The sequence below is a fragment of the Rutidosis leptorrhynchoides genome, chromosome 1, assembly GCF_046630445.1.
Source record: "Rutidosis leptorrhynchoides isolate AG116_Rl617_1_P2 chromosome 1, CSIRO_AGI_Rlap_v1, whole genome shotgun sequence".
NCBI lineage: Eukaryota > Viridiplantae > Streptophyta > Magnoliopsida > Asterales > Asteraceae > Rutidosis > Rutidosis leptorrhynchoides.
The window spans coordinates 607,048,040-607,059,921 of NC_092333.1; positions in this window are offsets into that span (position 1 = coordinate 607,048,040).

An 11,882-nucleotide genomic window follows, 5' to 3' on the forward strand; every position below is an offset into this window, starting at 1 on the left:
TTTCGAAACAAGATGCTAAACCAAGATTAATCCGCTGGATCTTACTCTTACAAGGATTCGATATTGAAATCCGAGATAAAAGAGGAGCAGAAAATCTCGCCGCTGATCATCTTTCTCGTCTTGAAAATCCCGAATTAGAAGTTCTAAATGAGTCGGCCATACAAGACAACTTTCCTGATGAATATCTATTGAAGATAGATTATAATGAAATCCCATGGTTTGCAACTACTTAGTATGTGGATTCCTTGAAAAAGGATTATCGTACCAAAAACAAAAGAAATTCTTCAGTGATATAAAACACTATTTCTGGGAAGATCCACATCTGTTTAAAAGTTGTCCAGATGGAATAATACGCCGATGTGTATTCGGAGATGAAGCTAGTAAAATTTTAAACCATTGTCACACAGGACCAACAGGAGGGCATTATGGGCCTCAACTAACAGCAAGAAAAGTTTACGATGCTGGATTCTATTGGCCTACAATTTACAAAGATGCACACCTTCTTTGCAAATCCTGTGATGCTTGTCAAAGGGCCGGAAAAATAAGTCAACGTGATGAAATGCCACAAAATGTTATCCAAGTATGTGAAGTATTTGACATTTGGGGTATTGACTTTATGGGTCCATTTCCAAAATCTCATAATAATCTCTATATTCTCGTTTCCATTGATTATGTATCTAAATGGGCGGAAGCACAAGCTCTCCCAACTAATGATGCACGAGTTGTAGTCAACTTTTTAAAACGTCTTTTTGCAAGGTTTGGAACACCGAAAGCTTTAATAAGTGATCGGGGAACTCATTTCTGTAATAATCAACTTGAGAAAGTTCTTAAAAGATATGGAGTAACTCATAAAATCTCCACCGCATATCATCCGCAAACAAGTGGACAAGTTGAAAATACCAACCGAGCTTTAAAATGTATTATAGAGAAAACTGTAGGATCAAATCCGAAGGAATGGTCCATTAAATTGGAGGATGCACTCTGGGCTTTTAGAACAGCCTACAAAACTCCAATTGGAACCACACCTTTTAGACTTGTTTATGGAAAAGCATGTCATCTTCCAGTAGAAATTGAACACAAAGTATTTTGGGCTTTGAAGAATGTAATCTTGATATACATGAAGCTGGACGTCTACGATTAAGTTAACTAAACGAATTAGAAGAATTAAGACATGAAGCATACAAAAATTCGTTAATCTATAAAGAAAGAACGAAGAAATGGCATGATAAAAGAATCAGAAGTTTAAAAGAATTTAAAGAGGGAGACAGAGTTCTTCTTTTCAATTCACGATTCAAGCTATTTCCTGAAAAATTGAAATCAAGATGGTCTGGACCATTCATAGTCAAAAAAGTTTTCCCATACGGAACAGTAGAATTAATAAATTTAAATGGGATTGAATTTAAAGATAATGGTCACAGAGTTAAACACTACATAGATAGTCCAATGGAAGTTGACAACGAAGTTAATCACAATTTCGATACCACAGCTAACTAAGTGTGGGGAGAATCAAGTCTTTAAAGGATAATATGTATTTCTGTTAGAGTTAGATTGTCTGTTTTCGTGTAGTTCTCGAAAAAGGAAGCCGAATGGTCTTTCCCTAGCAGACCCTAAAGAACTAGTCTTCTCCCCCCATTCTGAATTTTTATTTTTTTTAGGAAATGAAGACTGCCTGTGAACTAAACCATGGTCTAATGCTACACGCTTTGATCACTAAACGTAATAATGACACACTTCCGAGTGAAATAGTATCAGTAATCAGAGAAAGATTGGACGGAGTAAGAAAAGAATCCAGATGCGAAGATAATAAGTTACAATTTGGTAAAGAAAAATCAAAATCCGCAGCGAAAAGAAGAGCACGACACCTTGAAAGATGTCACAAATGTGGAAAATGGTCACATGGAGGTAAATGTTCAAATAATCAAACCTATTCAAATACCGAATTTGTTACTTTATGCAGAGACGGACCGTTCATATGTTTGGAAGAAAAAACACTGAATGCTCGAGGTTACGCCTATGTAGCCATGGAAAACCAATTAAACCGACTATCTTATGAATGGGATAGATCATATAACTAAGAATACTATCTCACAGGTAAGTCTGTACAGTTTTTTGTTTTTATTTTTATTTTTAACCTTTTGATAATAAACGCTAATTTGTTCGCTATAAAGTATTAAATTGGTATTGAATAAAATTAGGTTTGGCGACCGAAATTATTGATATCATACAAAAATTTATTACATCACTGCGAAATTTAACGTTTATTCTTAAGGTATAAATATCTTTAATCAATCAACCAAAAATATTTCAAAAATTCGTCATGAGTTAAATTAGGTCTTGGAACCGAAATTACTTTACCGAAAAGAGGGGCGCATATTGTTGATAATATTTGATTGATTAAAGTGGGATAAAAGCCAAAAAGATTATTAATTTTATTTTTACTTTGTTTTTAAAATTAATATTAAAATAATATTGTAAACTTGTTAAAATTAAATCAATATATTTAAAATTGTAAATATTTGAAAAATTAATATTTTTAATATAAGTTTGTATGTATAAAAACAAAAATATAATTTAAGTTTGGTGTGAATTTTTAATTTTATGCATTTTTATTTTAAGTTTGGTGTGAATTTAAAAACAAAAATTTACTTTATCTCATTAAGTTAAAAATATGATTTTTAAAATTCGTCGTAAGTTGAAGATTAGGTCGTTGAACCGAAATTGCTTTACCCGAGGGAGGGACGAGAACTTTTATTATCATTATTTTTAATCTTATTGAATTAAAGTATGCCAAAAACATTAAAAAAAACCCAAAAATCTTAGCTTTTAAAACAATCGCTACAAAAAGACAAATTTTAAAATTTTGTCGAAGGACGGGCTAGGACATCGATCCGAAACGACCTCATCCTAAATAACAAGGGAAACAAAATTTTAAAATTAATTACTTAATTGTTTTAATTAGTATAAGATGTTTAAAAAAAAAATACAAACTCCGCGACTCGCGGAGTTTGAAGGGTCAAACACCGCGACTCGCGGAGGGACCAAAACCCAGAAAAAAATAAAAACGTAATCAGCTCAGTCCACACACCACAAAAACAAAAATACTGCGAAATAACACCCGAAAATACACGAAAAAGACCTCCCAAATTCACAATTTTTCACCGTTAATCATCAAATCTTTTACTAAAATCATGTTGAGAAGGATGATATCAAGGAATTACTCAAGAAAAACGGTAAATTTCTACACCTAAACACCATTTAATCCGAAAATTGGTGTTCTTGAGCAATTTTATACCCAATTCGATTTTGATGCTTTTTAGTGTAATTATGCTTAAATTGCTTATGTATTATGCTTGTATAACCTAGATTGATGCTATTTAACATGATTAGAAGCCTTAAACTTCAAATTTTGAGTAATCTAGGGTTTGTGTTCTTGAGCAAATTTGGGGCTTTTGATATAAACAGGTTATGGCCGATTTTTGTCATGAATTGTTGCTAAATTAAGTAATGTAACATGTTTAGGTAGTTAAATGATCCAAACTTTGAGCCTAAACATGATTTTGAGAATTAAAGTGGACTTTTTCAAGACTAAAATTCATGAACTTGATTTTTGAGAGATAATGCCATTTGAAACTTGTTTAATTACTAGTGATGATTATTTTGACATGTTATTTGAGTTGAATGCTTATGAACTTGGCGAACATTTTCGTATATGCTTATTTGAAAAAGTGTAGATTTGATGAAAATATGAAAATGAGCTTAAGTTTGATATAAATTAAACATGTCATTGTAATTATTTTGATTGATGATTTTGCTGACACTAATGCATATTTGGATGCACAAAAATTGTGTTTGATGTGTTTTGCAGACTGAAAGGGGTGAATCTTCATCCCAAGCTCGCAATGCTCCTGCTGAGTATACGAAACAACATGAGGTGGATAAGTACTACAAACAAGATATACCTCATCCAGTCATGACATTTTCTGATATGCACTTGGAAGATTTGCATCCGAACCTGAGATTTGACAGACTTTGGATAGATTATCCAAAATACCAAAGGGGTTTGCATACTCTTCATTCTAAAGCGGTTGAAGTACCTAGGGTCATAGAATGGGGACCATTAGAAGCTGTAGAATTGGCCGGGCCAATTAGGGAATTGCTTGCACAGAGGTATGGTAATTCTACTTTTAACGATTGGGTACGGTTATTCAACATGCGTAGGCATGTATATAAAGTATGGTGTGAAGAATTGTTGTGTAGTATAGAATTAAATGATCGGGTAGCTAGTTTAACCGATCGATCTTTTATTAGATTTTTGTTAGGAGGTTCGATGCGACACATGTCTTTACTAGACATGGCTCAGGCTTTACGTATATATACGCCTGAGGAGTTAGCATCTGCCGATTGTAGAGGGTTGATATTGAACGGTAGGAAGATAGACGAAAATTTTGATACGCATGGTGTATGGAGTCAAATGACTAGCCATCACCAATTTAAAGGGGGAAATTACTCTTATTTGGATATAGATAGAGCTGAATTAAGAGTAATTCATAGGTTTTTAGCAAATTCGATTACACAACGAGGTAAGAACAAGGAAAAGGTAAATGAACAGGATTTGTTTTACCACATGTGTATTCGAGACCCACAAAGTGCTGTAAGTATACCTTATTGTGTGGGTTATTATTTATCAGCTATGGTTAGGGGGATGAGACCGCATAGCATAATAGGAGGTGGTATATTTATTACTTTGATTGCTGAATATCTCGGTGTGGATATAAGTCGGGGGGGATTACTAATCTAAGAACCAGAACCCCGAGATACAATAGGTTTAAATGTATACCATGGTGCGAAAGTTTTGAAGAGGCGAAATAACGCCGCAGCACGATATAATGGTAGACATCCACAGGTTGAGAGAAACCAACAGCAAGGTAATGTAGGAGGGGGAAATGAAATGGCAGAAATGCAAAGGTTTATAGCTTCACAAGAGTATGAAAATGCTAGACATAGAGCATTTGAAGATTGACAAGTTCATCAAAACCAAATCATAGCTTATTGCCAACATATAGGTAGAAACTATATTCCTACTCCATCGCCCATATTCCCTCCCTGGTCTATAGAGATCCAACCACCGTATCCTACGTATAACCCAGCCGAAGCATTTTATAACACATATGGTTATGCATGGAACCCCTACTGGTATCAGTATCATCCCTAGTCTACTTAGTTTTATTTATTTTATAATTTGTAATGTTGATACATTTAATACTTATGTTGGATTTGTATTAGTTTTTATAATTTTCTAAATTTTATTATTAGATTTTAATAATTTTTTGAATGTGGGGTAATATACCAAACTTCAAAAATATGTATATATGTTTGCAGTTTATTTTATGTACACAACAGGGTAAAACAACGCATTTTCAAAGACTGGCATTAAGTTCAGCAAAAGCAACTAATTTTGACGACAAGATGCAAAATAAATGTGATATAACAACAAGACGGAATGAACAAATGATATGCACCATTTATCATTCAGCAAACAAACGCCAATATGTTTGGAAACTTTGGTAAAATTTAATCATTTTCACACAAATCACCCTCAATAATTTAAATTGTTACTGATTTCTTGCAAATGAGGGCATTGCAAGATCTTAAGTGTGGGAAGGGGTTAAATTCTTTCGGATTTTAAAATTTTTACTTTATACACTTGGTTACCATTAGAAATACTAGTAAAGTAGTAGTTGTATTAGAATCTAGTGCTCTCTGATAATAAAGAACAGCCCTAGTCTTATATACTGACTACCCAATTCTAGTAAAAAATTTTAAAATTTTCAATTAAATGAACTCAAAATCATGTTTATACATATTTATGAATGATAAAACTAGGTTTTAACACCGAAATTATTGTTTCCGCGGAAAGGACATAAATTGAGAAACAAACCAAAATGTTAAAATTCATTTAAAATGGAATAGAGGACAATAAAAAGGAAAATAAAAGTCAAGTGTGGGAAAATTTACCAAGATATTTTAAACATATGTCACATATTTCTGTAACAAATAACTGAAAATACTTTTGCTTTGGACTAAACTAAACTGTTTTACCCGATGAAAGAAAAGAAGAGATGGATCTACACGATGAATCAATTCCATCATTAAAAGGAAGTAAAGTCTTCCGAAAAAGAAACGCGCTTCTTGATTTAGGTCAGGAAGTTGTCGTCCAGACCAGCTGTAGGTTGACAAAAAATCTAGAAAAGTCATCACTAAAATCAGCAGGAAATCCACGGACCTCAGCATAAAACAGGGTCGCCAAGTGGTCAGATTTATCCTAACCATGAGAAGGATTTATCTCGTAAAATGGGGGGGCACCGTGCAAATTAGCTGGATAAGACTAATGAATCAGATCCCCAGAAAGGATAATCTCCTTAAAGATTAAAAATCAGCTTTTAAGCCTGATATTACTCAATCCTAGAGATTGACCTTAAAGATTGAGAATTCAAACTCATGGAATTCAATGATATCTAAACTCGAGCTTGAACGAGAAAAAAATTTTGATCAAAATTACAAACCGATTTGTTTTCTGAAAACCCATTTTCAATGCGTTCATTACCATTGAACGTAAAATCCTAGGAATTCATCTGGAATTCATTAGGTCATCTGAACCAAATCGGGTGTCAACCATAAGAACGGTGATTGCATAGCATGGTCAAAGACAGGACCTTGTGCCAGACCGAAAAATCATAAGGGTGAGCTTTACTATTACTCCTACCAAGGATAGTAATTGCGTCCGACACGTTATAGACCATAATTAAAAGCATGTCAGGGGATATTGCCTTAACAGTTGCTTGTTCAACGCTTTCCTTTACAACCGGACGGTAGTTTACCGAAAGGTAATATACGGAGCAAGTATACTGGACGTGTTGCTTTCCTAATACAAGGTTAGCAAGTGGGTGACACAAAACCATAAGTTTTGAGCCAAAATTTTCAAATCTAAAACCCACCAAACCCACAAAAACAATTTGCAAACACCGGTGAAGGGTTATTTCGGAAAACTTATCTAGGGTAAAAACTAGATTTAATTTTCAAAAGATCAAATGTTTTCATAAAGATCCAATTTCTTAAAGGATCTAAATTTTTATAGTCATGTGGGACTCTAAACCACATCGTTACTACCATTGTTTATACCGCCGTAAAGTAATCACTAATGTACAAAGTGTGAAGAATAAAGAAGTGATTCTTGTATTTCAAGACTATATTGCTTGAGGACAAGCAACGCTCAAGTGTGGGAATATTTGATAATACTAAAAACGAATATATATTTCATAGCATTATTCCTCAAGAAAGACAAGCTTTTAGTTGCAATTGTTCTATTTAAAAGTGATATTCGTTTAAATAATAAAAGGTGAAGATAAAAGACAGATTCGACGAATTGAAGACGCAAACGACCAAAAAGCTCAAAAGTACAAAATACAATCAATGAGGTTTCAATTATTGATAAGAAACGTCTCAAAATTACAAGAGTACAAGATTCAAAACGCAAAGTACAAGATATTAAATTGCACGCAAGGACGTTCGAAAATTCAGAACCGGGACCAGAGTCAACTCTCAACGCTCTACACAACGGACTAAAAATTACAAGTTAACTATGTATATAAATATAATATAATATATAATTAATTCTTAAAATTAATATATATATTATAATATATTTATAAAACGTCGGCAAATTAAAAGACAAACCTTTGTGAGCTGAAATTACGAACTCCGCGAGTTGCGGAGTATGGAGGCCAAAAATGTCGCGATTCGCGGAGCAGCCAAATACGAAAATCCCTATAAAACCCAACGAATTCTGATCATTTTTATTATCAATATATATCAATCTCTCTATCTATATACGTAATATTTATATTTATAATTTATATTTTAATTTTAATTTTAATTTTAATCCTAATAATAAGGGTATGTTAGCGAATGTTGTAAGGGTGTAAGTCGAAATTCTGTCCGTGTAACGCTACGCTATTTTTAATCATTGTAAGTTATGTTCAACCTTTTTAATTTAATGTCTCGTAGCTAAGTTATTATTATGCTTATTTAAAACGAAGTAATCATGATGTTGGGCTAATTACTAAAATTGGGTAATTGGACTTTGTACCATAATTGGGGCTTGGACAAAAGAACGACACTTGTGGAAATTAGACTATGGCTATTAATGGGCTTTATATTTGTTTAACTAAATGATAGTTTGTTAATTTTAATATAAAGATTTACAATTGGACGTACCTATAAATAACCACATACACTCGATCAGACACGATGGGCGGGGTATTTATATGTACGAATAATCGTTCATTTAACCGGACACGGGAATGGATTAATAGTCACTAGAATTATTAAAATAGGGGTGAAATTATGTACAAGGATACTTGGCATAATTGTTAACAAAGTATTAAAACCTTGGGTTACACTCAGTCGACATCCTGGTGTAATTATTAAACAAAGTATTAAAATCTTATTACAGTTTAAGTCCCCAATTAGTTGGAATATTTAACTTCGGGTATAAGGATAATTTGACGAGGACACTCGCACTTTATATTTATGACTGATAGACTGTTATGGACAAAAACCAGACGGACATATTAAATAATCCAGGACAAAGGACAATTAACCCATGGGCATAAAACTAAAATCAACACATCAAACATCATGATTACGGAAGTTTAAATAAGCATAATTCTTTTATTTCATATTTAATTTCCTATATTTAATATTTAATTGCACTTCTAATTATCGCATTTTTATTGTTATTGTATTTAATTGCACTTTTAATTATCGTACTTTTTAATTATTGCAAGTTTATTTTATCGCACTTTCATTTATCGCAATTTCATTATCGTTATTTAATTTACGCTTTAAATTAAGTCTTGTATTTATTTATTATTTTACATTTGGTTTTAACTGGGACTAAAGTTTTAAAATCGACAAACCGGTCATTAAACGGTAAAAACCCCCCTTTATAATAATAATATTACTTATATATATATATATATATTTGTATTTTTATAAAAGTAAACTAATATAGCGTTAAGCTTTGTTTAAAGATTTTCCCTGTGGAACGAACCGGACTTACTAAAAACTACACTACTGTACGATTAGGTACACTGCCTATAAGTGTTGTAGCAAGGTTTAAGTATATCCATTCTATAAATAAATAAATATCTTGTGTAAAATTGTATCGTATTTAATAGTATTTCCTTGTAAAATATAAAGCTATTTTATATACACCTCGCACGACATCAATGGGTTAACAACATTCAACAAGATCGTTAACCTAAAGGTTTCAAAACAACATTTACATGTAACGACTAACGATGACTTAACGACTCAGTTAAAATGTATATACATGTAGTGTTTTAATATGTATTCATACACTTTTGAAAGACTTCAAGATACTTATCAAAATACTTCTACTTAACAAAAATGCTTACAATTACATCCTCGTTCAGTTTCATCAACAATTCTACTCGTATGCACCCGTATTCGTACTCGTACAATACACAGCTTTTAGATGTATGTACTATTGGTATATACACTCCAATGATCAGCTCTTAGCAGCCCATGTGAGTCACCTAACACATGTGGGAACCATCATTTGGCAACTAGCATGAAATATCTCATAAAATTATAAAAATATGAGTAATCATTCATGACTTATTTACATGAAAACAAAATTACATATCCTTTATATCTAATCTATACACCAACGACCAAAAACACCTACAAACACTTTCATTCTTCAATTTTCTTCATCTAATTGATCTCTCTCAAGTTCTATCTTCAAGTTCTAAGTGTTCTTCATAAATTCTAAAAGTTCTAGTTTCATAAAATCAAAAATACTTCCAAGATTGCAAGTTTACTTCCAAGTTTTCTAAATCCATTCCAAGTAATCATCCAAGATCAAGAAACCTTTGTTACTTACAGTAGGTTATCTTTCTAATACAAGGTAATAATCATATTCAAACTTTAATTCAATTTCTATAACTATAACAATCTTATTTCGAGTGGAAATCTTACTTGAAATTGTTTTCGTGTCATGATTCTGCTTCAAGAACTTTCAAGCCATCCAAGGATCCTTTAAAGCTAGATCTATTTTTCTCATTTCTAGTAGGTTTATCCAAGGAACTTGAGGTAGTAATGATGTTCATAACATCATTCGATTCATACATATAAAGCTATCTTATTCAAAGGTTTAAACTTGTAATCACTAGAACATAGTTTAGTTAATTCTAAACTTGTTCGCAAATAAAAGTTAATCCTTCTAACTTGACTTTTAAAATCAACTAAACACATGTTCTATATCTATATGATATGCTAACTTAATGATTTAAAACCTGAAAACACGAAAAACACCGTAAAACCGGATTTACGCCGTCGTAGTAACACCGCGGGCTGTTTTGGGTTAGTTAATTAAAAACTATGATAAACTTTGATTTAAAAGTTGTTATTCTGGGAAAATGATTTTTATTATGAACATGAAACTATATCCAAAAATTATGGTTAAACTCAAAGTGGAAGTATGTTTTCTAAAATGGTCATCTAGACGTCGTTCTTTCGACTGAAATGACTACCTTTACAAAAACGACTTGTAACTTATTTTTTCGACTATAAACCTTTACTTTTTCTATTTAGATTCATAAAATAGAGTTCAATATGAAACCATAGCAATTTGATTCACTCAAAACGGATTTAAAATGAAGAAGTTATGGGTAAAACAAGATTGGATAATTTTTCTCATTTTAGCTACGTGAAAATTGGTAACAAATCTATTCTAACCATAACTTAATCAACTTGTATTATATATTATGTAATCTTGAGATACCATAGACACGTATACAATGTTTCAACCTATCATGTCGACACATCTAAATATATTTCGGAACAACCATAGACACTCTATATGTGAATGTTTGAGTTAGCTATACAAGGTTGAGGTTGATTCCAAAATATATATAGTTTGAGTTGTGATCAATACTGAGATACATATACACTGGGTCGTGGATTGATCCAAGATAATATTTATCGATTTATTTCTGTACATCTAACTGTGGACAACTAGTTGTAGGTTACTAACGAGGACAGCTGACTTAATAAACTTAAAACATCAAAATATATTAAAAGTGTTGTAAATATATTTTGAACATACTTTGATATATATGTATATATTGTTATAGGTTCGTGAATCAACCAGTGGCCAAGTCTTACTTCCCGACGAAGTAAAAATCTGTGAAAGTGAGTTATAGTCCCACTTTTAAAATCTAATATTTTTAGGATGAGAATACATGCAGGTTTTATAAATGATTTACAAAATAGACACAAGTACGAGAAACTACATTCTATGGTTGAATTATCGAAATCGAATATGCCCCTTTTTATTAAGTCTGGTAATCTAAGAATTAGGGAACAGACACCCTAATTGACGCGAATCCTAAAGATAGATCTATTGGGCCTAACAAACCCCATCCAAAGTACAGGATGCTTTAGTACTTCGAAATTTATATCATATCCGAAGGGTGTCCCGGAATGATGGGGATATTCTTATATATATGCATCTTGTTAATGTCGGTTACCAGGTGTTCACCATATAAATGATTTTTATCTCTATGTATGGGATGTGTATTGAAATATGAAATCTTGTGGTCTATTGTTACGATTTGATATATATAGGTTAAACCTATAACTCACCAACATTTTTGTTGACGTTTAAAGCATGTTTATTCTCAGGTGAATACTAAGAGCTTCCGTTGTTGCATACTAAAATAAGGACAAGATTTGGAGTCCATGTTTGTATGATATTGTGTAAAAACTGCATTCAAGAAACTGATTTCAATGTA